At 67.8% G+C, this 24,493-nt stretch overlaps 11 non-coding genes across 11 annotated transcripts; all 11 read left to right on the top strand.

The window, feature by feature from the left end:
• Window positions 1-1,629: 1,629 nt before the first annotated feature.
• On the top strand, window positions 1,630-1,748 carry LOC141420611 (5S ribosomal RNA). Its single transcript, XR_012445129.1, has one exon. It is a non-coding gene; the product is annotated as a 5S ribosomal RNA (ribosomal RNA).
• Window positions 1,749-3,893: 2,145 nt separating this feature from the next.
• Window positions 3,894-4,012, top strand: LOC141420610 (5S ribosomal RNA). Its single transcript, XR_012445128.1, has one exon. It is a non-coding gene; the product is annotated as a 5S ribosomal RNA (ribosomal RNA).
• A 2,148-nt stretch (window positions 4,013-6,160) lies between these two features.
• On the top strand, window positions 6,161-6,279 carry LOC141420609 (5S ribosomal RNA). Its single transcript, XR_012445127.1, has one exon. It is a non-coding gene; the product is annotated as a 5S ribosomal RNA (ribosomal RNA).
• Window positions 6,280-8,424: 2,145 nt separating this feature from the next.
• On the top strand, window positions 8,425-8,543 carry LOC141420608 (5S ribosomal RNA). The gene has a single exon (XR_012445126.1). It is a non-coding gene; the product is annotated as a 5S ribosomal RNA (ribosomal RNA).
• A 2,145-nt stretch (window positions 8,544-10,688) lies between these two features.
• On the top strand, window positions 10,689-10,807 carry LOC141420607 (5S ribosomal RNA). The gene has a single exon (XR_012445125.1). It is a non-coding gene; the product is annotated as a 5S ribosomal RNA (ribosomal RNA).
• Window positions 10,808-12,952: 2,145 nt separating this feature from the next.
• On the top strand, window positions 12,953-13,071 carry LOC141420606 (5S ribosomal RNA). Its single transcript, XR_012445124.1, has one exon. It is a non-coding gene; the product is annotated as a 5S ribosomal RNA (ribosomal RNA).
• A 2,147-nt stretch (window positions 13,072-15,218) lies between these two features.
• On the top strand, window positions 15,219-15,337 carry LOC141420615 (5S ribosomal RNA). The gene has a single exon (XR_012445133.1). It is a non-coding gene; the product is annotated as a 5S ribosomal RNA (ribosomal RNA).
• A 2,145-nt stretch (window positions 15,338-17,482) lies between these two features.
• Window positions 17,483-17,601, top strand: LOC141420614 (5S ribosomal RNA). Its single transcript, XR_012445132.1, has one exon. It is a non-coding gene; the product is annotated as a 5S ribosomal RNA (ribosomal RNA).
• A 2,145-nt stretch (window positions 17,602-19,746) lies between these two features.
• On the top strand, window positions 19,747-19,865 carry LOC141420613 (5S ribosomal RNA). The gene has a single exon (XR_012445131.1). It is a non-coding gene; the product is annotated as a 5S ribosomal RNA (ribosomal RNA).
• A 2,145-nt stretch (window positions 19,866-22,010) lies between these two features.
• On the top strand, window positions 22,011-22,129 carry LOC141420612 (5S ribosomal RNA). Its single transcript, XR_012445130.1, has one exon. It is a non-coding gene; the product is annotated as a 5S ribosomal RNA (ribosomal RNA).
• Window positions 22,130-24,276: 2,147 nt separating this feature from the next.
• Window positions 24,277-24,395, top strand: LOC141420605 (5S ribosomal RNA). Its single transcript, XR_012445123.1, has one exon. It is a non-coding gene; the product is annotated as a 5S ribosomal RNA (ribosomal RNA).
• The last annotated feature ends 98 nt before the right edge of the window (window positions 24,396-24,493 follow it).

Raw genomic sequence — 24,493 nt, 5'->3', positions numbered from 1 at the left:
GTGGGATCCCGCCTCCCACGGCAGAGCCTGCGGTCACAGGGACAGAGGGCGCAGGCCGCCAGAGCTCCGGATGCCAGCGGCAGCTCCCCGTCCCGCTCAAAGGGAGGGAGGGCCGCCGCTGGCGCCCAGTCGCCTGTGCCACCCTCCGGGTCTCAAAGCACTCCTCAGTCAGCTCAAGGACCGGGGCCACCTGGCCTTCGGGGTCACATGGGCTTGGGCACGACGGAAGGGACCGCTTGCCCCCGTGGAACAGACATTCTCCCCGTGGACAACCTCAGGTGCCGGGACCCTCTGCTCCGCCTTGGAAAACCCACCTTCTGCAATGTATGCCCAACGCAATCAGGCCGAGCAGATTGACCCCCTCGGCCCGGCCCCAGTGTGTGATGGGGCTCTGTGCGTGAGGGCTTGCTCTTCCCCACCTACACCAGGCACGGCATCTAACACACACACACACACACACACACACCACGCAGAGACACCCAGACCACGCACGCACGCACGGGGACGCACCCTCCTCTCCCCCACCCCACACACGAGCAGCCGAAGGACAAGAGGGTATGGCTGGGGCCTGAGCGGGAACAAGCGAAGCCTTGGTTTGCGGCCCCTCGGCCAACTGCATCAGGATTTTTGTCTGGGCTCGGAGGCCAGAGGATCTCTGCCATTTGCTAGCAGGGCCAGGGATGGCAGGAGGGTGGGTACGGGGCTCAGCCAGGGCCAGTTCTGCTGGCACGATCCTGTAGCACGTGGCCGCGTAGCACGGGGCCGGGTCTGAAGGAGGCCAAGCAGGGGCACAAGACCCAGCAGCGGCACAGGGAAGAGGCCCAGGGCACCCAGGAGCAGACGAGACCCGGGAGTCGTGCGTGCTTGGCGTGGCCGCGGGCCCCGTGACGCCCGAGGACTCGAGTGCTCAGCCCCGTGTAGTGGCCGCGAAGGCCTGCCTGGGAGAAACGCCCCGGGAGGCCGGCAGGAACCCGGGATCGGAAGGGATGTGGAGGGGCCCCGGGTCGGAGGAGATGGCTTTGGCTGTGTTTGGTTTTGTTTCTTCTTCCCAAGATCCCGGGTGTGAAAGGGGCCAGAGGTGAAGTCCTGGGCTGGAAAGCCTCACGATTCAGCCCCGCAGCCCCAGGCCCTGAGTGTGGAGGAGGGCGGAGCGGGTCGGCGAAGGGCGCGGCTGCCGTTTTCCTGATGGGCTGGAGGGGCAGTGGCGCTTTCCGGACGAAGAGGACCGGAAGGGTCCCCGAGACCTCCGCTGGGAGCCACGCACCCACCCAAGGATACGGCTCCAGGAGGCGACGGAGGAGGGCGGCTGCTTGCCCTGGCCCGAGCTGTGCGTCCCCCGCCTTGGCCACAGCAGTGGACATTCCCAGAAGAACAAGCGCCCGAGAGCACTGAGAAATTTTCCCCCGAGAAAACTTGACCCTCGTCCTGGCAGCAGGACACCTCGGGAAGAAAGCCACCCAGCGGCCACCTGGGCGAGACCGGCTGCCCGAGCAGGCGCGCGGGGCCTCTGGCCGCTGGCCCCGGGCTGCCAGCCCCCACCCGGACTCCCAGCCGTGCCAGGAGAGCAGCGTGGAGACGCACGCCGGGGCCCTCGGCAGGCTCTTGGGGCTCCCGGAGGCGGCGGCTAGCGTCTACGGCCATACCACCCTGAACGCGCCCGATCTCGTCTGATCTCGGAAGCTAAGCAGGGTCGGGCCTGGTTAGTACTTGGATGGGAGACCGCCTGGGAATACCGGGTGCTGTAGGCTTTTGCTCCTCCCTCCCTCGCTGCTCCTTTTGTCTTCGGGGACTTCGCCACCACCCCCCCCACCACCACCACCACCCCCAGCACCACCACCACCACCACCACCACAACGACCCACCGTGACCACGACCCCGACCCCGTCCGGGCCACCCGCCAGACCCACGCACACCGAATCCTCACAGCTACGTCCCCGAATCCTCTCCCCTCCCCACACTCTCCTGGGGCACGCGCCCGCGACACGGGTCACCAGCGAGGTTGGTCCCAGGCCACGTTGGGGACCGCTCCCCAACTGCCCTCCAGGCGGGCGGGGAGGGACGTGCGGAAGCCATGAGAAAGTGGGTCCTGCACCCCAGCGGGCCCCACAGCGGGACGCGCCACACCTGGGCTCGCCACAAGGTGGTGCACTGGGTCCAGGGCAAGACGCCAGGGGACAGAGAAGCAGGGAGCCTCAGTCGGGTGCTGCTCCACGTCGCGCTCCGTCGCTCAACCCAAGACAGGGCAGCCAGCGCGCGACCTCTACGTGGGATCCCGCCTCCCACGGCAGAGCCTGCGGTCACAGGGACAGAGGGCGCAGGCCGCCAGAGCTCCGGATGCCAGCGGCAGCTCCCCGTCCCGCTCAAAGGGAGGGAGGGCCGCCGCTGGCGCCCAGTCGCCTGTGCCACCCTCCGGGTCTCAAAGCACTCCTCAGTCAGCTCAAGGACCGGGGCCACCTGGCCTTCGGGGTCACATGGGCTTGGGCACGACGGAAGGGACCGCTTGCCCCCGTGGAACAGACATTCTCCCCGTGGACAACCTCAGGTGCCGGGACCCTCTGCTCCGCCTTGGAAAACCCACCTTCTGCAATGTATGCCCAACGCAATCAGGCCGAGCAGATTGACCCCCTCGGCCCGGCCCCAGTGTGTGATGGGGCTCTGTGCGTGAGGGCTTGCTCTTCCCCACCTACACCAGGCACGGCATCTAACACACACACACACACACACACACACCACGCAGAGACACCCAGACCACGCACGCACGCACGGGGACGCACCCTCCTCTCCCCCACCCCACACACGAGCAGCCGAAGGACAAGAGGGTATGGCTGGGGCCTGAGCGGGAACAAGCGAAGCCTTGGTTTGCGGCCCCTCGGCCAACTGCATCAGGATTTTTGTCTGGGCTCGGAGGCCAGAGGATCTCTGCCATTTGCTAGCAGGGCCAGGGATGGCAGGAGGGTGGGTACGGGGCTCAGCCAGGGCCAGTTCTGCTGGCACGATCCTGTAGCACGTGGCCGCGTAGCACGGGGCCGGGTCTGAAGGAGGCCAAGCAGGGGCACAAGACCCAGCAGCGGCACAGGGAAGAGGCCCAGGGCACCCAGGAGCAGACGAGACCCGGGAGTCATGCGTGCTTGGCGTGGCCGCGGGCCCCGTGACGCCCGAGGACTCGAGTGCTCAGCCCCGTGTAGTGGCCGCGAAGGCCTGCCTGGGAGAAACGCCCCGGGAGGCCGGCAGGAACCCGGGATCGGAAGGGATGTGGAGGGGCCCCGGGTCGGAGGAGATGGCTTTGGCTGTGTTTGGTTTTGTTTCTTCTTCCCAAGATCCCGGGTGTGAAAGGGGCCAGAGGTGAAGTCCTGGGCTGGAAAGCCTCACGATTCAGCCCCGCAGCCCCAGGCCCTGAGTGTGGAGGAGGGCGGAGCGGGTCGGCGAAGGGCGCGGCTGCCGTTTTCCTGATGGGCTGGAGGGGCAGTGGCGCTTTCCGGACGAAGAGGACCGGAAGGGTCCCCGAGACCTCCGCTGGGAGCCACGCACCCACCCAAGGATACGGCTCCAGGAGGCGACGGAGGAGGGCGGCTGCTTGCCCTGGCCTGAGCTGTGCGTCCCCCGCCTTGGCCACAGCAGTGGACATTCCCAGAAGAACAAGCGCCCGAGAGCACTGAGAAATTTTCCCCCGAGAAAACTTGACCCTCGTCCTGGCAGCAGGACACCTCGGGAAGAAAGCCACCCAGCGGCCACCTGGGCGAGACCGGCTGCCCGAGCAGGCGCGCGGGGCCTCTGGCCGCTGGCCCCGGGCTGCCAGCCCCCACCCGGACTCCCAGCCGTGCCAGGAGAGCAGCGTGGAGACGCACGCCGGGGCCCTCGGCAGGCTCTTGGGGCTCCCGGAGGCGGCGGCTAGCGTCTACGGCCATACCACCCTGAACGCGCCCGATCTCGTCTGATCTCGGAAGCTAAGCAGGGTCGGGCCTGGTTAGTACTTGGATGGGAGACCGCCTGGGAATACCGGGTGCTGTAGGCTTTTGCTCCTCCCTCCCTCGCTGCTCCTTTTGTCTTCGGGGACTTCGCCACCACCCCCCCCACCACCACCACCACCCCCAGCACCACCACCACCACCACCACCACCACAACGACCCACCGTGACCACGACCCCGACCCCGTCCGGGCCACCCGCCAGACCCACGCACACCGAATCCTCACAGCTACGTCCCCGAATCCTCTCCCCTCCCCACACTCTCCTGGGGCGCGCGCCCGCGACACGGGTCACCAGCGAGGTTGGTCCCAGGCCACGTTGGGGACCGCTCCCCAACTGCCCTCCAGGCGGGCGGGGAGGGACGTGCGGAAGCCATGAGAAAGTGGGTCCTGCACCCCAGCGGGCCCCACAGCGGGACGCGCCACACCTGGGCTCGCCACAAGGTGGTGCACTGGGTCCAGGGCAAGACGCCAGGGGACAGAGAAGCAGGGAGCCTCAGTCGGGTGCTGCTCCACGTCGCGCTCCGTCGCTCAACCCAAGACAGGGCAGCCAGCGCGCGACCTCTACGTGGGATCCCGCCTCCCACGGCAGAGCCTGCGGTCACAGGGACAGAGGGCGCAGGCCGCCAGAGCTCCGGATGCCAGCGGCAGCTCCCCGTCCCGCTCAAAGGGAGGGAGGGCCGCCGCTGGCGCCCAGTCGCCTGTGCCACCCTCCGGGTCTCAAAGCACTCCTCAGTCAGCTCAAGGACCGGGGCCACCTGGCCTTCGGGGTCACATGGGCTTGGGCACGACGGAAGGGACCGCTTGCCCCCGTGGAACAGACATTCTCCCCGTGGACAACCTCAGGTGCCGGGACCCTCTGCTCCGCCTTGGAAAACCCACCTTCTGCAATGTATGCCCAACGCAATCAGGCCGAGCAGATTGACCCCCTCGGCCCGGCCCCAGTGTGTGATGGGGCTCTGTGCGTGAGGGCTTGCTCTTCCCCACCTACACCAGGCACGGCATCTAACACACACACACACACACACACACACCACGCAGAGACACCCAGACCACGCACGCACGCACGGGGACGCACCCTCCTCTCCCCCACCCCACACACGAGCAGCCGAAGGACAAGAGGGTATGGCTGGGGCCTGAGCGGGAACAAGCGAAGCCTTGGTTTGCGGCCCCTCGGCCAACTGCATCAGGATTTTTGTCTGGGCTCGGAGGCCAGAGGATCTCTGCCATTTGCTAGCAGGGCCAGGGATGGCAGGAGGGTGGGTACGGGGCTCAGCCAGGGCCAGTTCTGCTGGCACGATCCTGTAGCACGTGGCCGCGTAGCACGGGGCCGGGTCTGAAGGAGGCCAAGCAGGGGCACAAGACCCAGCAGCGGCACAGGGAAGAGGCCCAGGGCACCCAGGAGCAGACGAGACCCGGGAGTCGTGCGTGCTTGGCGTGGCCGCGGGCCCCGTGACGCCCGAGGACTCGAGTGCTCAGCCCCGTGTAGTGGCCGCGAAGGCCTGCCTGGGAGAAACGCCCCGGGAGGCCGGCAGGAACCCGGGATCGGAAGGGATGTGGAGGGGCCCCGGGTCGGAGGAGATGGCTTTGGCTGTGTTTGGTTTTGTTTCTTCTTCCCAAGATCCCGGGTGTGAAAGGGGCCAGAGGTGAAGTCCTGGGCTGGAAAGCCTCACGATTCAGCCCCGCAGCCCCAGGCCCTGAGTGTGGAGGAGGGCGGAGCGGGTCGGCGAAGGGCGCGGCTGCCGTTTTCCTGATGGGCTGGAGGGGCAGTGGCGCTTTCCGGACGAAGAGGACCGGAAGGGTCCCCGAGACCTCCGCTGGGAGCCACGCACCCACCCAAGGATACGGCTCCAGGAGGCGACGGAGGAGGGCGGCTGCTTGCCCTGGCCCGAGCTGTGCGTCCCCCGCCTTGGCCACAGCAGTGGACATTCCCAGAAGAACAAGCGCCCGAGAGCACTGAGAAATTTTCCCCCGAGAAAACTTGACCCTCGTCCTGGCAGCAGGACACCTCGGGAAGAAAGCCACCCAGCGGCCACCTGGGCGAGACCGGCTGCCCGAGCAGGCGCGCGGGGCCTCTGGCCGCTGGCCCCGGGCTGCCAGCCCCCACCCGGACTCCCAGCCGTGCCAGGAGAGCAGCGTGGAGACGCACGCCGGGGCCCTCGGCAGGCTCTTGGGGCTCCCGGAGGCGGCGGCTAGCGTCTACGGCCATACCACCCTGAACGCGCCCGATCTCGTCTGATCTCGGAAGCTAAGCAGGGTCGGGCCTGGTTAGTACTTGGATGGGAGACCGCCTGGGAATACCGGGTGCTGTAGGCTTTTGCTCCTCCCTCCCTCGCTGCTCCTTTTGTCTTCGGGGACTTCGCCACCACCCCCCCCACCACCACCACCACCCCCAGCACCACCACCACCACCACCACCACAACGACCCACCGTGACCACGACCCCGACCCCGTCCGGGCCACCCGCCAGACCCACGCACACCGAATCCTCACAGCTACGTCCCCGAATCCTCTCCCCTCCCCACACTCTCCTGGGGCGCGCGCCCGCGACACGGGTCACCAGCGAGGTTGGTCCCAGGCCACGTTGGGGACCGCTCCCCAACTGCCCTCCAGGCGGGCGGGGAGGGACGTGCGGAAGCCATGAGAAAGTGGGTCCTGCACCCCAGCGGGCCCCACAGCGGGACGCGCCACACCTGGGCTCGCCACAAGGTGGTGCACTGGGTCCAGGGCAAGACGCCAGGGGACAGAGAAGCAGGGAGCCTCAGTCGGGTGCTGCTCCACGTCGCGCTCCGTCGCTCAACCCAAGACAGGGCAGCCAGCGCGCGACCTCTACGTGGGATCCCGCCTCCCACGGCAGAGCCTGCGGTCACAGGGACAGAGGGCGCAGGCCGCCAGAGCTCCGGATGCCAGCGGCAGCTCCCCGTCCCGCTCAAAGGGAGGGAGGGCCGCCGCTGGCGCCCAGTCGCCTGTGCCACCCTCCGGGTCTCAAAGCACTCCTCAGTCAGCTCAAGGACCGGGGCCACCTGGCCTTCGGGGTCACATGGGCTTGGGCACGACGGAAGGGACCGCTTGCCCCCGTGGAACAGACATTCTCCCCGTGGACAACCTCAGGTGCCGGGACCCTCTGCTCCGCCTTGGAAAACCCACCTTCTGCAATGTATGCCCAACGCAATCAGGCCGAGCAGATTGACCCCCTCGGCCCGGCCCCAGTGTGTGATGGGGCTCTGTGCGTGAGGGCTTGCTCTTCCCCACCTACACCAGGCACGGCATCTAACACACACACACACACACACACACACCACGCAGAGACACCCAGACCACGCACGCACGCACGGGGACGCACCCTCCTCTCCCCCACCCCACACACGAGCAGCCGAAGGACAAGAGGGTATGGCTGGGGCCTGAGCGGGAACAAGCGAAGCCTTGGTTTGCGGCCCCTCGGCCAACTGCATCAGGATTTTTGTCTGGGCTCGGAGGCCAGAGGATCTCTGCCATTTGCTAGCAGGGCCAGGGATGGCAGGAGGGTGGGTACGGGGCTCAGCCAGGGCCAGTTCTGCTGGCACGATCCTGTAGCACGTGGCCGCGTAGCACGGGGCCGGGTCTGAAGGAGGCCAAGCAGGGGCACAAGACCCAGCAGCGGCACAGGGAAGAGGCCCAGGGCACCCAGGAGCAGACGAGACCCGGGAGTCGTGCGTGCTTGGCGTGGCCGCGGGCCCCGTGACGCCCGAGGACTCGAGTGCTCAGCCCCGTGTAGTGGCCGCGAAGGCCTGCCTGGGAGAAACGCCCCGGGAGGCCGGCAGGAACCCGGGATCGGAAGGGATGTGGAGGGGCCCCGGGTCGGAGGAGATGGCTTTGGCTGTGTTTGGTTTTGTTTCTTCTTCCCAAGATCCCGGGTGTGAAAGGGGCCAGAGGTGAAGTCCTGGGCTGGAAAGCCTCACGATTCAGCCCCGCAGCCCCAGGCCCTGAGTGTGGAGGAGGGCGGAGCGGGTCGGCGAAGGGCGCGGCTGCCGTTTTCCTGATGGGCTGGAGGGGCAGTGGCGCTTTCCGGACGAAGAGGACCGGAAGGGTCCCCGAGACCTCCGCTGGGAGCCACGCACCCACCCAAGGATACGGCTCCAGGAGGCGACGGAGGAGGGCGGCTGCTTGCCCTGGCCCGAGCTGTGCGTCCCCCGCCTTGGCCACAGCAGTGGACATTCCCAGAAGAACAAGCGCCCGAGAGCACTGAGAAATTTTCCCCCGAGAAAACTTGACCCTCGTCCTGGCAGCAGGACACCTCGGGAAGAAAGCCACCCAGCGGCCACCTGGGCGAGACCGGCTGCCCGAGCAGGCGCGCGGGGCCTCTGGCCGCTGGCCCCGGGCTGCCAGCCCCCACCCGGACTCCCAGCCGTGCCAGGAGAGCAGCGTGGAGACGCACGCCGGGGCCCTCGGCAGGCTCTTGGGGCTCCCGGAGGCGGCGGCTAGCGTCTACGGCCATACCACCCTGAACGCGCCCGATCTCGTCTGATCTCGGAAGCTAAGCAGGGTCGGGCCTGGTTAGTACTTGGATGGGAGACCGCCTGGGAATACCGGGTGCTGTAGGCTTTTGCTCCTCCCTCCCTCGCTGCTCCTTTTGTCTTCGGGGACTTCGCCACCACCCCCCCCACCACCACCACCACCCCCAGCACCACCACCACCACCACCACCACAACGACCCACCGTGACCACGACCCCGACCCCGTCCGGGCCACCCGCCAGACCCACGCACACCGAATCCTCACAGCTACGTCCCCGAATCCTCTCCCCTCCCCACACTCTCCTGGGGCGCGCGCCCGCGACACGGGTCACCAGCGAGGTTGGTCCCAGGCCACGTTGGGGACCGCTCCCCAACTGCCCTCCAGGCGGGCGGGGAGGGACGTGCGGAAGCCATGAGAAAGTGGGTCCTGCACCCCAGCGGGCCCCACAGCGGGACGCGCCACACCTGGGCTCGCCACAAGGTGGTGCACTGGGTCCAGGGCAAGACGCCAGGGGACAGAGAAGCAGGGAGCCTCAGTCGGGTGCTGCTCCACGTCGCGCTCCGTCGCTCAACCCAAGACAGGGCAGCCAGCGCGCGACCTCTACGTGGGATCCCGCCTCCCACGGCAGAGCCTGCGGTCACAGGGACAGAGGGCGCAGGCCGCCAGAGCTCCGGATGCCAGCGGCAGCTCCCCGTCCCGCTCAAAGGGAGGGAGGGCCGCCGCTGGCGCCCAGTCGCCTGTGCCACCCTCCGGGTCTCAAAGCACTCCTCAGTCAGCTCAAGGACCGGGGCCACCTGGCCTTCGGGGTCACATGGGCTTGGGCACGACGGAAGGGACCGCTTGCCCCCGTGGAACAGACATTCTCCCCGTGGACAACCTCAGGTGCCGGGACCCTCTGCTCCGCCTTGGAAAACCCACCTTCTGCAATGTATGCCCAACGCAATCAGGCCGAGCAGATTGACCCCCTCGGCCCGGCCCCAGTGTGTGATGGGGCTCTGTGCGTGAGGGCTTGCTCTTCCCCACCTACACCAGGCACGGCATCTAACACACACACACACACACACACACACCACGCAGAGACACCCAGACCACGCACGCACGCACGGGGACGCACCCTCCTCTCCCCCACCCCACACACGAGCAGCCGAAGGACAAGAGGGTATGGCTGGGGCCTGAGCGGGAACAAGCGAAGCCTTGGTTTGCGGCCCCTCGGCCAACTGCATCAGGATTTTTGTCTGGGCTCGGAGGCCAGAGGATCTCTGCCATTTGCTAGCAGGGCCAGGGATGGCAGGAGGGTGGGTACGGGGCTCAGCCAGGGCCAGTTCTGCTGGCACGATCCTGTAGCACGTGGCCGCGTAGCACGGGGCCGGGTCTGAAGGAGGCCAAGCAGGGGCACAAGACCCAGCAGCGGCACAGGGAAGAGGCCCAGGGCACCCAGGAGCAGACGAGACCCGGGAGTCGTGCGTGCTTGGCGTGGCCGCGGGCCCCGTGACGCCCGAGGACTCGAGTGCTCAGCCCCGTGTAGTGGCCGCGAAGGCCTGCCTGGGAGAAACGCCCCGGGAGGCCGGCAGGAACCCGGGATCGGAAGGGATGTGGAGGGGCCCCGGGTCGGAGGAGATGGCTTTGGCTGTGTTTGGTTTTGTTTCTTCTTCCCAAGATCCCGGGTGTGAAAGGGGCCAGAGGTGAAGTCCTGGGCTGGAAAGCCTCACGATTCAGCCCCGCAGCCCCAGGCCCTGAGTGTGGAGGAGGGCGGAGCGGGTCGGCGAAGGGCGCGGCTGCCGTTTTCCTGATGGGCTGGAGGGGCAGTGGCGCTTTCCGGACGAAGAGGACCGGAAGGGTCCCCGAGACCTCCGCTGGGAGCCACGCACCCACCCAAGGATACGGCTCCAGGAGGCGACGGAGGAGGGCGGCTGCTTGCCCTGGCCCGAGCTGTGCGTCCCCCGCCTTGGCCACAGCAGTGGACATTCCCAGAAGAACAAGCGCCCGAGAGCACTGAGAAATTTTCCCCCGAGAAAACTTGACCCTCGTCCTGGCAGCAGGACACCTCGGGAAGAAAGCCACCCAGCGGCCACCTGGGCGAGACCGGCTGCCCGAGCAGGCGCGCGGGGCCTCTGGCCGCTGGCCCCGGGCTGCCAGCCCCCACCCGGACTCCCAGCCGTGCCAGGAGAGCAGCGTGGAGACGCACGCCGGGGCCCTCGGCAGGCTCTTGGGGCTCCCGGAGGCGGCGGCTAGCGTCTACGGCCATACCACCCTGAACGCGCCCGATCTCGTCTGATCTCGGAAGCTAAGCAGGGTCGGGCCTGGTTAGTACTTGGATGGGAGACCGCCTGGGAATACCGGGTGCTGTAGGCTTTTGCTCCTCCCTCCCTCGCTGCTCCTTTTGTCTTCGGGGACTTCGCCACCACCCCCCCCACCACCACCACCACCCCCAGCACCACCACCACCACCACCACCACAACGACCCACCGTGACCACGACCCCGACCCCGTCCGGGCCACCCGCCAGACCCACGCACACCGAATCCTCACAGCTACGTCCCCGAATCCTCTCCCCTCCCCACACTCTCCTGGGGCGCGCGCCCGCGACACGGGTCACCAGCGAGGTTGGTCCCAGGCCACGTTGGGGACCGCTCCCCAACTGCCCTCCAGGCGGGCGGGGAGGGACGTGCGGAAGCCATGAGAAAGTGGGTCCTGCACCCCAGCGGGCCCCACAGCGGGACGCGCCACACCTGGGCTCGCCACAAGGTGGTGCACTGGGTCCAGGGCAAGACGCCAGGGGACAGAGAAGCAGGGAGCCTCAGTCGGGTGCTGCTCCACGTCGCGCTCCGTCGCTCAACCCAAGACAGGGCAGCCAGCGCGCGACCTCTACGTGGGATCCCGCCTCCCACGGCAGAGCCTGCGGTCACAGGGACAGAGGGCGCAGGCCGCCAGAGCTCCGGATGCCAGCGGCAGCTCCCCGTCCCGCTCAAAGGGAGGGAGGGCCGCCGCTGGCGCCCAGTCGCCTGTGCCACCCTCCGGGTCTCAAAGCACTCCTCAGTCAGCTCAAGGACCGGGGCCACCTGGCCTTCGGGGTCACATGGGCTTGGGCACGACGGAAGGGACCGCTTGCCCCCGTGGAACAGACATTCTCCCCGTGGACAACCTCAGGTGCCGGGACCCTCTGCTCCGCCTTGGAAAACCCACCTTCTGCAATGTATGCCCAACGCAATCAGGCCGAGCAGATTGACCCCCTCGGCCCGGCCCCAGTGTGTGATGGGGCTCTGTGCGTGAGGGCTTGCTCTTCCCCACCTACACCAGGCACGGCATCTAACACACACACACACACACACACACACCACGCAGAGACACCCAGACCACGCACGCACGCACGGGGACGCACCCTCCTCTCCCCCACCCCACACACGAGCAGCCGAAGGACAAGAGGGTATGGCTGGGGCCTGAGCGGGAACAAGCGAAGCCTTGGTTTGCGGCCCCTCGGCCAACTGCATCAGGATTTTTGTCTGGGCTCGGAGGCCAGAGGATCTCTGCCATTTGCTAGCAGGGCCAGGGATGGCAGGAGGGTGGGTACGGGGCTCAGCCAGGGCCAGTTCTGCTGGCACGATCCTGTAGCACGTGGCCGCGTAGCACGGGGCCGGGTCTGAAGGAGGCCAAGCAGGGGCACAAGACCCAGCAGCGGCACAGGGAAGAGGCCCAGGGCACCCAGGAGCAGACGAGACCCGGGAGTCGTGCGTGCTTGGCGTGGCCGCGGGCCCCGTGATGCCCGAGGACTCGAGTGCTCAGCCCCGTGTAGTGGCCGCGAAGGCCTGCCTGGGAGAAACGCCCCGGGAGGCCGGCAGGAACCCGGGATCGGAAGGGATGTGGAGGGGCCCCGGGTCGGAGGAGATGGCTTTGGCTGTGTTTGGTTTTGTTTCTTCTTCCCAAGATCCCGGGTGTGAAAGGGGCCAGAGGTGAAGTCCTGGGCTGGAAAGCCTCACGATTCAGCCCCGCAGCCCCAGGCCCTGAGTGTGGAGGAGGGCGGAGCGGGTCGGCGAAGGGCGCGGCTGCCGTTTTCCTGATGGGCTGGAGGGGCAGTGGCGCTTTCCGGACGAAGAGGACCGGAAGGGTCCCCGAGACCTCCGCTGGGAGCCACGCACCCACCCAAGGATACGGCTCCAGGAGGCGACGGAGGAGGGCGGCTGCTTGCCCTGGCCCGAGCTGTGCGTCCCCCGCCTTGGCCACAGCAGTGGACATTCCCAGAAGAACAAGCGCCCGAGAGCACTGAGAAATTTTCCCCCGAGAAAACTTGACCCTCGTCCTGGCAGCAGGACACCTCGGGAAGAAAGCCACCCAGCGGCCACCTGGGCGAGACCGGCTGCCCGAGCAGGCGCGCGGGGCCTCTGGCCGCTGGCCCCGGGCTGCCAGCCCCCACCCGGACTCCCAGCCGTGCCAGGAGAGCAGCGTGGAGACGCACGCCGGGGCCCTCGGCAGGCTCTTGGGGCTCCCGGAGGCGGCGGCTAGCGTCTACGGCCATACCACCCTGAACGCGCCCGATCTCGTCTGATCTCGGAAGCTAAGCAGGGTCGGGCCTGGTTAGTACTTGGATGGGAGACCGCCTGGGAATACCGGGTGCTGTAGGCTTTTGCTCCTCCCTCCCTCGCTGCTCCTTTTGTCTTCGGGGACTTCGCCACCACCCCCCCACCACCACCACCACCCCCAGCACCACCACCACCACCACCACCACCACAACGACCCACCGTGACCACGACCCCGACCCCGTCCGGGCCACCCGCCAGACCCACGCACACCGAATCCTCACAGCTACGTCCCCGAATCCTCTCCCCTCCCCACACTCTCCTGGGGCGCGCGCCCGCGACACGGGTCACCAGCGAGGTTGGTCCCAGGCCACGTTGGGGACCGCTCCCCAACTGCCCTCCAGGCGGGCGGGGAGGGACGTGCGGAAGCCATGAGAAAGTGGGTCCTGCACCCCAGCGGGCCCCACAGCGGGACGCGCCACACCTGGGCTCGCCACAAGGTGGTGCACTGGGTCCAGGGCAAGACGCCAGGGGACAGAGAAGCAGGGAGCCTCAGTCGGGTGCTGCTCCACGTCGCGCTCCGTCGCTCAACCCAAGACAGGGCAGCCAGCGCGCGACCTCTACGTGGGATCCCGCCTCCCACGGCAGAGCCTGCGGTCACAGGGACAGAGGGCGCAGGCCGCCAGAGCTCCGGATGCCAGCGGCAGCTCCCCGTCCCGCTCAAAGGGAGGGAGGGCCGCCGCTGGCGCCCAGTCGCCTGTGCCACCCTCCGGGTCTCAAAGCACTCCTCAGTCAGCTCAAGGACCGGGGCCACCTGGCCTTCGGGGTCACATGGGCTTGGGCACGACGGAAGGGACCGCTTGCCCCCGTGGAACAGACATTCTCCCCGTGGACAACCTCAGGTGCCGGGACCCTCTGCTCCGCCTTGGAAAACCCACCTTCTGCAATGTATGCCCAACGCAATCAGGCCGAGCAGATTGACCCCCTCGGCCCGGCCCCAGTGTGTGATGGGGCTCTGTGCGTGAGGGCTTGCTCTTCCCCACCTACACCAGGCACGGCATCTAACACACACACACACACACACACACACCACGCAGAGACACCCAGACCACGCACGCACGCACGGGGACGCACCCTCCTCTCCCCCACCCCACACACGAGCAGCCGAAGGACAAGAGGGTATGGCTGGGGCCTGAGCGGGAACAAGCGAAGCCTTGGTTTGCGGCCCCTCGGCCAACTGCATCAGGATTTTTGTCTGGGCTCGGAGGCCAGAGGATCTCTGCCATTTGCTAGCAGGGCCAGGGATGGCAGGAGGGTGGGTACGGGGCTCAGCCAGGGCCAGTTCTGCTGGCACGATCCTGTAGCACGTGGCCGCGTAGCACGGGGCCGGGTCTGAAGGAGGCCAAGCAGGGGCACAAGACCCAGCAGCGGCACAGGGAAGAGGCCCAGGGCACCCAGGAGCAGACGAGACCCGGGAGTCGTGCGTGCTTGGCGTGGCCGCGGGCCCCGTGACGCCCGAGGACTCGAGTGCTCAGCCCCGTGTAGTGGCCGCGAAGGCCTGCCTGGGAGAAACGCCCCGGGAGGCCGGCAGGAACCCGGGATCGGAAGGGATGTGGAGGGGCCCCGGGTCGGAGGAGATGGCTTTGGCTGTGTTTGGTTTTGTTTCTTCTTCCCAAGATCCCGGGTGTGAAAGGGGCCAGAGGTGAAGTCCTGGGCTGGAAAGCCTCACGATTCAGCCCCGCAGCCCCAGGCCCTGAGTGTGGAGGAGGGCGGAGCGGGTCGGCGAAGGGCGCGGCTGCCGTTTTCCTGATGGGCTGGAGGGGCAGTGGCGCTTTCCGGACGAAGAGGACCGGAAGGGTCCCCGAGACCTCCGCTGGGAGCCACGCACCCACCCAAGGATACGGCTCCAGGAGGCGACGGAGGAGGGCGGCTGCTTGCCCTGGCCCGAGCTGTGCGTCCCCCGCCTTGGCCACAGCAGTGGACATTCCCAGAAGAACAAGCGCCCGAGAGCACTGAGAAATTTTCCCCCGAGAAAACTTGACCCTCGTCCTGGCAGCAGGACACCTCGGGAAGAAAGCCACCCAGCGGCCACCTGGGCGAGACCGGCTGCCCGAGCAGGCGCGCGGGGCCTCTGGCCGCTGGCCCCGGGCTGCCAGCCCCCACCCGGACTCCCAGCCGTGCCAGGAGAGCAGCGTGGAGACGCACGCCGGGGCCCTCGGCAGGCTCTTGGGGCTCCCGGAGGCGGCGGCTAGCGTCTACGGCCATACCACCCTGAACGCGCCCGATCTCGTCTGATCTCGGAAGCTAAGCAGGGTCGGGCCTGGTTAGTACTTGGATGGGAGACCGCCTGGGAATACCGGGTGCTGTAGGCTTTTGCTCCTCCCTCCCTCGCTGCTCCTTTTGTCTTCGGGGACTTCGCCACCACCCCCCCCACCACCACCACCACCCCCAGCACCACCACCACCACCACCACCACAACGACCCACCGTGACCACGACCCCGACCCCGTCCGGGCCACCCGCCAGACCCACGCACACCGAATCCTCACAGCTACGTCCCCGAATCCTCTCCCCTCCCCACACTCTCCTGGGGCGCGCGCCCGCGACACGGGTCACCAGCGAGGTTGGTCCCAGGCCACGTTGGGGACCGCTCCCCAACTGCCCTCCAGGCGGGCGGGGAGGGACGTGCGGAAGCCATGAGAAAGTGGGTCCTGCACCCCAGCGGGCCCCACAGCGGGACGCGCCACACCTGGGCTCGCCACAAGGTGGTGCACTGGGTCCAGGGCAAGACGCCAGGGGACAGAGAAGCAGGGAGCCTCAGTCGGGTGCTGCTCCACGTCGCGCTCCGTCGCTCAACCCAAGACAGGGCAGCCAGCGCGCGACCTCTACGTGGGATCCCGCCTCCCACGGCAGAGCCTGCGGTCACAGGGACAGAGGGCGCAGGCCGCCAGAGCTCCGGATGCCAGCGGCAGCTCCCCGTCCCGCTCAAAGGGAGGGAGGGCCGCCGCTGGCGCCCAGTCGCCTGTGCCACCCTCCGGGTCTCAAAGCACTCCTCAGTCAGCTCAAGGACCGGGGCCACCTGGCCTTCGGGGTCACATGGGCTTGGGCACGACGGAAGGGACCGCTTGCCCCCGTGGAACAGACATTCTCCCCGTGGACAACCTCAGGTGCCGGGACCCTCTGCTCCGCCTTGGAAAACCCACCTTCTGCAATGTATGCCCAACGCAATCAGGCCGAGCAGATTGACCCCCTCGGCCCGGCCCCAGTGTGTGATGGGGCTCTGTGCGTGAGGGCTTGCTCTTCCCCACCTACACCAGGCACGGCATCTAACACACACACACACACACACACACACCACGCAGAGACACCCAGACCACGCACGCACGCACGGGGACGCACCCTCCTCTCCCCCACCCCACACACGAGCAGCCGAAGGACAAGAGGGTATGGCTGGGGCCTGAGCGGGAACAAGCGAAGCCTTGGTTTGCGGCCCCTCGGCCAACTGCATCAGGATTTTTGTCTGGGCTCGGAGGCCAGAGGATCTCTGCCATTTGCTAGCAGGGCCAGGGATGGCAGGAGGGTGGGTACGGGGCTCAGCCAGGGCCAGTTCTGCTGGCACGATCCTGTAGCACGTGGCCGCGTAGCACGGGGCCGGGTCTGAAGGAGGCCAAGCAGGGGCACAAGACCCAGCAGCGGCACAGGGAAGAGGCCCAGGGCACCCAGGAGCAGACGAGACCCGGGAGTCATGCGTGCTTGGCGTGGCCGCGGGCCCCGTGACGCCCGAGGACTCGAGTGCTCAGCCCCGTGTAGTGGCCGCGAAGGCCTGCCTGGGAGAAACGCCCCGGGAGGCCGGCAGGAACCCGGGATCGGAAGGGATGTGGAGGGGCCCCGGGTCGGAGGAGATGGCTTTGGCTGTGTTTGGTTTTGTTTCTTCTTCCCAAGATCCCGGGTGTGAAAGGGGCCAGAGGTGAAGTCCTGGGCTGGAAAGCCTCACGATTCAGCCCCGCAGCCCCAGGCCCTGAGTGTGGAGGAGGGCGGAGCGGGTCGGCGAAGGGCGCGGCTGCCGTTTTCCTGATGGGCTGGAGGGGCAGTGGCGCTTTCCGGACGAAGAGGACCGGAAGGGTCCCCGAGACCTCCGCTGGGAGCCACGCACCCACCCAAGGATACGGCTCCAGGAGGCGACGGAGGAGGGCGGCTGCTTGCCCTGGCCCGAGCTGTGCGTCCCCCGCCTTGGCCACAGCAGTGGACATTCCCAGAAGAACAAGCGCCCGAGAGCACTGAGAAATTTTCCCCCGAGAAAACTTGACCCTCGTCCTGGCAGCAGGACACCTCGGGAAGAAAGCCACCCAGCGGCCACCTGGGCGAGACCGGCTGCCCGAGCAGGCGCGCGGGGCCTCTGGCCGCTGGCCCCGGGCTGCCAGCCCCCACCCGGACTCCCAGCCGTGCCAGGAGAGCAGCGTGGAGACGCACGCCGGGGCCCTCGGCAGGCTCTTGGGGCTCCCGGAGGCGGCGGCTAGCGTCTACGGCCATACCACCCTGAACGCGCCCGATCTCGTCTGATCTCGGAAGCTAAGCAGGGTCGGGCCTGGTTAGTACTTGGATGGGAGACCGCCTGGGAATACCGGGTGCTGTAGGCTTTTGCTCCTCCCTCCCTCGCTGCTCCTTTTGTCTTCGGGGACTTCGCCACCACCCCCCCCACCACCACCACCACCCCCAGCACCACCACCACCACCACCACCACAACGACCCACCGTGACCACGACCCCGACCCCGTCCGGGCCACCCGCCAGACCCACGCACACCGAATCCTCACAGCTACGTCCCCGAATCCTCTCCCCTCCCCACACTCTCCTGGGGCGCGCGCCCGCGACACGGGTCACCAGCGAGGTTGGTCCCAGGCCACGTTGGGGACCGCTCCCCAACTGCCCTCCAGGCGGGCGGGGAGGGACGTGCGGAAGCCATGAGAAAGTGGGTCCTGCACCCCAGCGGGCCCCACAGCGGGACGCGCCACACCTGGGCTCGCCACAAGGTGGTGCACTGGGTCCAGGGCAAGACGCCAGGGGACAGAGAAGCAGGGAGCCTCAGTCGGGTGCTGCTCCACGTCGCGCTCCGTCGCTCAACCCAAGACAGGGCAGCCAGCGCGCGACCTCTACGTGGGATCCCGCCTCCCACGGCAGAGCCTGCGGTCACAGGGACAGAGGGCGCAGGCCGCCAGAGCTCCGGATGCCAGCGGCAGCTCCCCGTCCCGCTCAAAGGGAGGGAGGGCCGCCGCTGGCGCCCAGTCGCCTGTGCCACCCTCCGGGTCTCAAAGCACTCCTCAGTCAGCTCAAGGACCGGGGCCACCTGGCCTTCGGGGTCACATGGGCTTGGGCACGACGGAAGGGACCGCTTGCCCCCGTGGAACAGACATTCTCCCCGTGGACAACCTCAGGTGCCGGGACCCTCTGCTCCGCCTTGGAAAACCCACCTTCTGCAATGTATGCCCAACGCAATCAGGCCGAGCAGATTGACCCCCTCGGCCCGGCCCCAGTGTGTGATGGGGCTCTGTGCGTGAGGGCTTGCTCTTCCCCACCTACACCAGGCACGGCATCTAACACACACACACACACACACACACACCACGCAGAGACACCCAGACCACGCACGCACGCACGGGGACGCACCCTCCTCTCCCCCACCCCACACACGAGCAGCCGAAGGACAAGAGGGTATGGCTGGGGCCTGAGCGGGAACAAGCGAAGCCTTGGTTTGCGGCCCCTCGGCCAACTGCATCAGGATTTTTGTCTGGGCTCGGAGGCCAGAGGATCTCTGCCATTTGCTAGCAGGGCCAGGGATGGCAGGAGGGTGGGTACGGGGCTCAGCCAGGGCCAGTTCTGCTGGCACGATCCTGTAGCACGTGGCCGCGTAGCACGGGGCCGGGTCTGAAGGAGGCCAAGCAGGGGCACAAGACCCAGCAGCGGCACAGGGAAGAGGCCCAGGGCACCCAGGAGCAGACGAGACCCGGGAGTCGTGCGTGCTTGGCGTGGCCGCGGGCCCCGTGACGCCCGAGGACTCGAGTGCTCAGCCCCGTGTAGTGGCCGCGAAGGCCTGCCTGGGAGAAACGCCCCGGGAGGCCGGCAGGAACCCGGGATCGGAAGGGATGTGGAGGGGCCCCGGGTCGGAGGAGATGGCTTTGGCTGTGTTTGGTTTTGTTTCTTCTTCCCAAGATCCCGGGTGTGAAAGGGGCCAGAGGTGAAGTCCTGGGCTGGAAAGCCTCACGATTCAGCCCCGCAGCCCCAGGCCCTGAGTGTGGAGGAGGGCGGAGCGGGTCGGCGAAGGGCGCGGCTGCCGTTTTCCTGATGGGCTGGAGGGGCAGTGGCGCTTTCCGGACGAAGAGGACCGGAAGGGTCCCCGAGACCTCCGCTGGGAGCCACGCACCCACCCAAGGATACGGCTCCAGGAGGCGACGGAGGAGGGCGGCTGCTTGCCCTGGCCCGAGCTGTGCGTCCCCCGCCTTGGCCACAGCAGTGGACATTCCCAGAAGAACAAGCGCCCGAGAGCACTGAGAAATTTTCCCCCGAGAAAACTTGACCCTCGTCCTGGCAGCAGGACACCTCGGGAAGAAAGCCACCCAGCGGCCACCTGGGCGAGACCGGCTGCCCGAGCAGGCGCGCGGGGCCTCTGGCCGCTGGCCCCGGGCTGCCAGCCCCCACCCGGACTCCCAGCCGTGCCAGGAGAGCAGCGTGGAGACGCACGCCGGGTACCTCGGCAGGCTCTTGGGGCTCCCGGAGGCGGCGGCTAGCGTCTACGGCCATACCACCCTGAACGCGCCCGATCTCGTCTGATCTCGGAAGCTAAGCAGGGTCGGGCCTGGTTAGTACTTGGATGGGAGACCGCCTGGGAATACCGGGTGCTGTAGGCTTTTGCTCCTCCCTCCCTCGCTGCTCCTTTTGTCTTCGGGGACTTCGCCACCACCCCCCCCACCACCACCACCACCCCCAGCACCACCACCACCACCACCACCACAACGACCCACCGTGACCACGACCCCGACCCCGTCCGGGCCACCCGCCAGACCCACGCACACCGAATCCTCACAGCTACGTCCCCGAATCCTCTCCCCTCCCCACACTCTCCTGGGGCGCGCGCCCGCGACACGGGTCACCAGCGAGGTTGGTCCCAGGCCACGTTGGGGACCGCTCCCCAACTGCCCTCCAGGCGGGCGGGGAGGGACGTGCGGAAGCCATGAGAAAGTGGGTCCTGCACCCCAGCGGGCCCCACAGCGGGACGCGCCACACCTGGGCTCGCCACAAGGTGGTGCACTGGGTCCAGGGCAAGACGCCAGGGGACAGAGAAGCAGGGAGCCTCAGTCGGGTGCTGCTCCACGTCGCGCTCCGTCGCTCAACCCAAGACAGGGCAGCCAGCGCGCGACCTCTACGTGGGATCCCGCCTCCCACGGCAGAGCCTGCGGTCACAGGGACAGAGGGCGCAGGCCGCCAGAGCTCCGGATGCCAGCGGCAGCTCCCCGTCCCGCTCAAAGGGAGGGAGGGCCGCCGCTGGCGCCCAGTCGCCTGTGCCACCCTCCGGGTCTCAAAGCACTCCTCAGTCAGCTCAAGGACCGGGGCCACCTGGCCTTCGGGGTCACATGGGCTTGGGCACGACGGAAGGGACCGCTTGCCCCCGTGGAACAGACATTCTCCCCGTGGACAACCTCAGGTGCCGGGACCCTCTGCTCCGCCTTGGAAAACCCACCTTCTGCAATGTATGCCCAACGCAATCAGGCCGAGCAGATTGACCCCCTCGGCCCGGCCCCAGTGTGTGATGGGGCTCTGTGCGTGAGGGCTTGCTCTTCCCCACCTACACCAGGCACGGCATCTAACACACACACACACACACACACACACCACGCAGAGACACCCAGACCACGCACGCACGCACGGGGACGCACCCTCCTCTCCCCCACCCCACACACGAGCAGCCGAAGGACAAGAGGGTATGGCTGGGGCCTGAGCGGGAACAAGCGAAGCCTTGGTTTGCGGCCCCTCGGCCAACTGCATCAGGATTTTTGTCTGGGCTCGGAGGCCAGAGGATCTCTGCCATTTGCTAGCAGGGCCAGGGATGGCAGGAGGGTGGGTACGGGGCTCAGCCAGGGCCAGTTCTGCTGGCACGATCCTGTAGCACGTGGCAGCGTAGCACGGGGCCGGGTCTGAAGGAGGCCAAGCAGGGGCACAAGACCCAGCAGCGGCACAGGGAAGAGGCCCAGGGCACCCAGGAGCAGACGAGACCCGGGAGTCGTGCGTGCTTGGCGTGGCCGCGGGCCCCGTGACGCCCGAGGACTCGAGTGCTCAGCCCCGTGTAGTGGCCGCGAAGGCCTGCCTGGGAGAAACGCCCCGGGAGGCCGGCAGGAACCCGGGATCGGAAGGGATGTGGAGGGGCCCCGGGTCGGAGGAGATGGCTTTGGCTGTGTTTGGTTTTGTTTCTTCTTCCCAAGATCCCGGGTGTGAAAGGGGCCAGAGGTGAAGTCCTGGGCTGGAAAGCCTCACGATTCAGCCCCGCAGCCCCAGGCCCTGAGTGTGGAGGAGGGCGGAGCGGGTCGGCGAAGGGCGCGGCTGCCGTTTTCCTGATGGGCTGGAGGGGCAGTGGCGCTTTCCGGACGAAGAGGACCGGAAGGGTCCCCGAGACCTCCGCTGGGAGCCACGCACCCACCCAAGGATACGGCTCCAGGAGGCGACGGAGGAGGGCGGCTGCTTGCCCTGGCCCGAGCTGTGCGTCCCCCGCCTTGGCCACAGCAGTGGACATTCCCAGAAGAACAAGCGCCCGAGAGCACTGAGAAATTTTCCCCCGAGAAAACTTGACCCTCGTCCTGGCAGCAGGACACCTCGGGAAGAAAGCCACCCAGCGGCCACCTGGGCGAGACCGGCTGCCCGAGCAGGCGCGCGGGGCCTCTGGCCGCTGGCCCCGGGCTGCCAGCCCCCACCCGGACTCCCAGCCGTGCCAGGAGAGCAGCGTGGAGACGCACGCCGGGGCCCTCGGCAGGCTCTTGGGGCTCCCGGAGGCGGCGGCTAGCGTCTACGGCCATACCACCCTGAACGCGCCCGATCTCGTCTGATCTCGGAAGCTAAGCAGGGTCGGGCCTGGTTAGTACTTGGATGGGAGACCGCCTGGGAATACCGGGTGCTGTAGGCTTTTGCTCCTCCCTCCCTCGCTGCTCCTTTTGTCTTCGGGGACTTCGCCACCACCCCCCCCACCACCACCACCACCCCCAGCACCACCACCACCACCACCACCACAACGACCCACCGTGACCACGACCCCGACCCCGTCCGGGCCACCCGCCAGACCCACGCACACCGAATCCTCACAGCTACGTCCCCGAATCCTCTCCCCTCCCCACACTCTCCTGGGGCGCGCGCCCGCGACACGGGTCACCAGCGAGGTTGGTCCCAGGCCACGTTGGGGACCGCTCCCCAACTGCCCTCCAGGCGGGCGGGGAGGGACGTGCGGAAGCCATGAGAAAGTGGGTCCTGCACCCCAGCGGGCCCCACAGCGGGACGCGCCACACCTGGGCTCGCCACAAGGTGGTGCACTGGGTCCAGGGCAAGACGCCAGGGGACAGAGAAGCAGGGAGCCTCAGTCGGGTGCTGCTCCACGTCGCCCTCCGTCGCTCAACCCAAGACAGGGCAGCCAGCGCGCGACCTCTACGTGGGATCCCGCCTCCCACGGCAGAGCCTGCGGTCACAGGGACAGAGGGCGCAGGCCGCCAGAGCTCCGGATGCCAGCGGCAGCTCCCCGTCCCGCTCAAAGGGAGGGAGGGCCGCCGCTGGCGCCCAGTCGCCTGTGCCACCCTCCGGGTCTCAAAGCACTCCTCAGTCAGCTCAAGGACCGGGGCCACCTGGCCTTCGGGGTCACATGGGCTTGGGCACGACGGAAGGGACCGCTTGCCCCCGTGGAACAGACATTCTCCCCGTGGACAACCTCAGGTGCCGGGACCCTCTGCTCCGCCTTGGAAAACCCACCTTCTGCAATGTATGCCCAACGCAATCAGGCCGAGCAGATTGACCCCCTCGGCCCGGCCCCAGTGTGTGATGGGGCTCTGTGCGTGAGGGCTTGCTCTTCCCCACCTACACCAGGCACGGCATCTAACACACACACACACACACACACACACACCACGCAGAGACACCCAGACCACGCACGCACGCACGGGGACGCACCCTCCTCTCCCCCACCCCACACACGAGCAGCCGAAGGACAAGAGGGTATGGCTGGGGCCTGAGCGGGAACAAGCGAAGCCTTGGTTTGCGGCCCCTCGGCCAACTGCATCAGGATTTTTGTCTGGGCTCGGAGGCCAGAGGATCTCTGCCATTTGCTAGCAGGGCCAGGGATGGCAGGAGGGTGGGTACGGGGCTCAGCCAGGGCCAGTTCTGCTGGCACGATCCTGTAGCACGTGGCCGCGTAGCACGGGGCCGGGTCTGAAGGAGGCCAAGCAGGGGCACAAGACCCAGCAGCGGCACAGGGAAGAGGCCCAGGGCACCCAGGAGCAGACGAGACCCGGGAGTCGTGCGTGCTTGGCGTGGCCGCGGGCCCCGTGACGCCCGAGGACTCGAGTGCTCAGCCCCGTGTAGTGGCCGCGAAGGCCTGCCTGGGAGAAACGCCCCGGGAGGCCGGCAGGAACCCGGGATCGGAAGGGATGTGGAGGGGCCCCGGGTCGGAGGAGATGGCTTTGGCTGTGTTTGGTTTTGTTTCTTCTTCCCAAGATCCCGGGTGTGAAAGGGGCCAGAGGTGAAGTCCTGGGCTGGAAAGCCTCACGATTCAGCCCCGCAGCCCCAGGCCCTGAGTGTGGAGGAGGGCGGAGCGGGTCGGCGAAGGGCGCGGCTGCCGTTTTCCTGATGGGCTGGAGGGGCAGTGGCGCTTTCCGGACGAAGAGGACCGGAAGGGTCCCCGAGACCTCCGCTGGGAGCCACGCACCCACCCAAGGATACGGCTCCAGGAGGCGACGGAGGAGGGCGGCTGCTTGCCCTGGCCCGAGCTGTGCGTCCCCCGCCTTGGCCACAGCAGTGGACATTCCCAGAAGAACAAGCGCCCGAGAGCACTGAGAAATTTTCCCCCGAGAAAACTTGACCCTCGTCCTGGCAGCAGGACACCTCGGGAAGAAAGCCACCCAGCGGCCACCTGGGCGAGACCGGCTGCCCGAGCAGGCGCGCGGGGCCTCTGGCCGCTGGCCCCGGGCTGCCAGCCCCCACCCGGACTCCCAGCCGTGCCAGGAGAGCAGCGTGGAGACGCACGCCGGGGCCCTCGGCAGGCTCTTGGGGCTCCCGGAGGCGGCGGCTAGCGTCTACGGCCATACCACCCTGAACGCGCCCGATCTCGTCTGATCTCGGAAGCTAAGCAGGGTCGGGCCTGGTTAGTACTTGGATGGGAGACCGCCTGGGAATACCGGGTGCTGTAGGCTTTTGCTCCTCCCTCCCTCGCTGCTCCTTTTGTCTTCGGGGACTTCGCCACCACCCCCCCCACCACCACCACCACCCCCAGCACCACCACCACCACCAC

This window comes from Castor canadensis, unplaced genomic scaffold (assembly GCF_047511655.1).
Source record: "Castor canadensis unplaced genomic scaffold, mCasCan1.hap1v2 HAP1_SCAFFOLD_1424, whole genome shotgun sequence".
NCBI classification, from domain to species: Eukaryota; Metazoa; Chordata; class Mammalia; order Rodentia; family Castoridae; genus Castor; species Castor canadensis.
The sequence above is the reverse complement of the archived record's forward strand: the minus strand, read 5'-3'. Positions and strand labels throughout refer to the sequence as shown.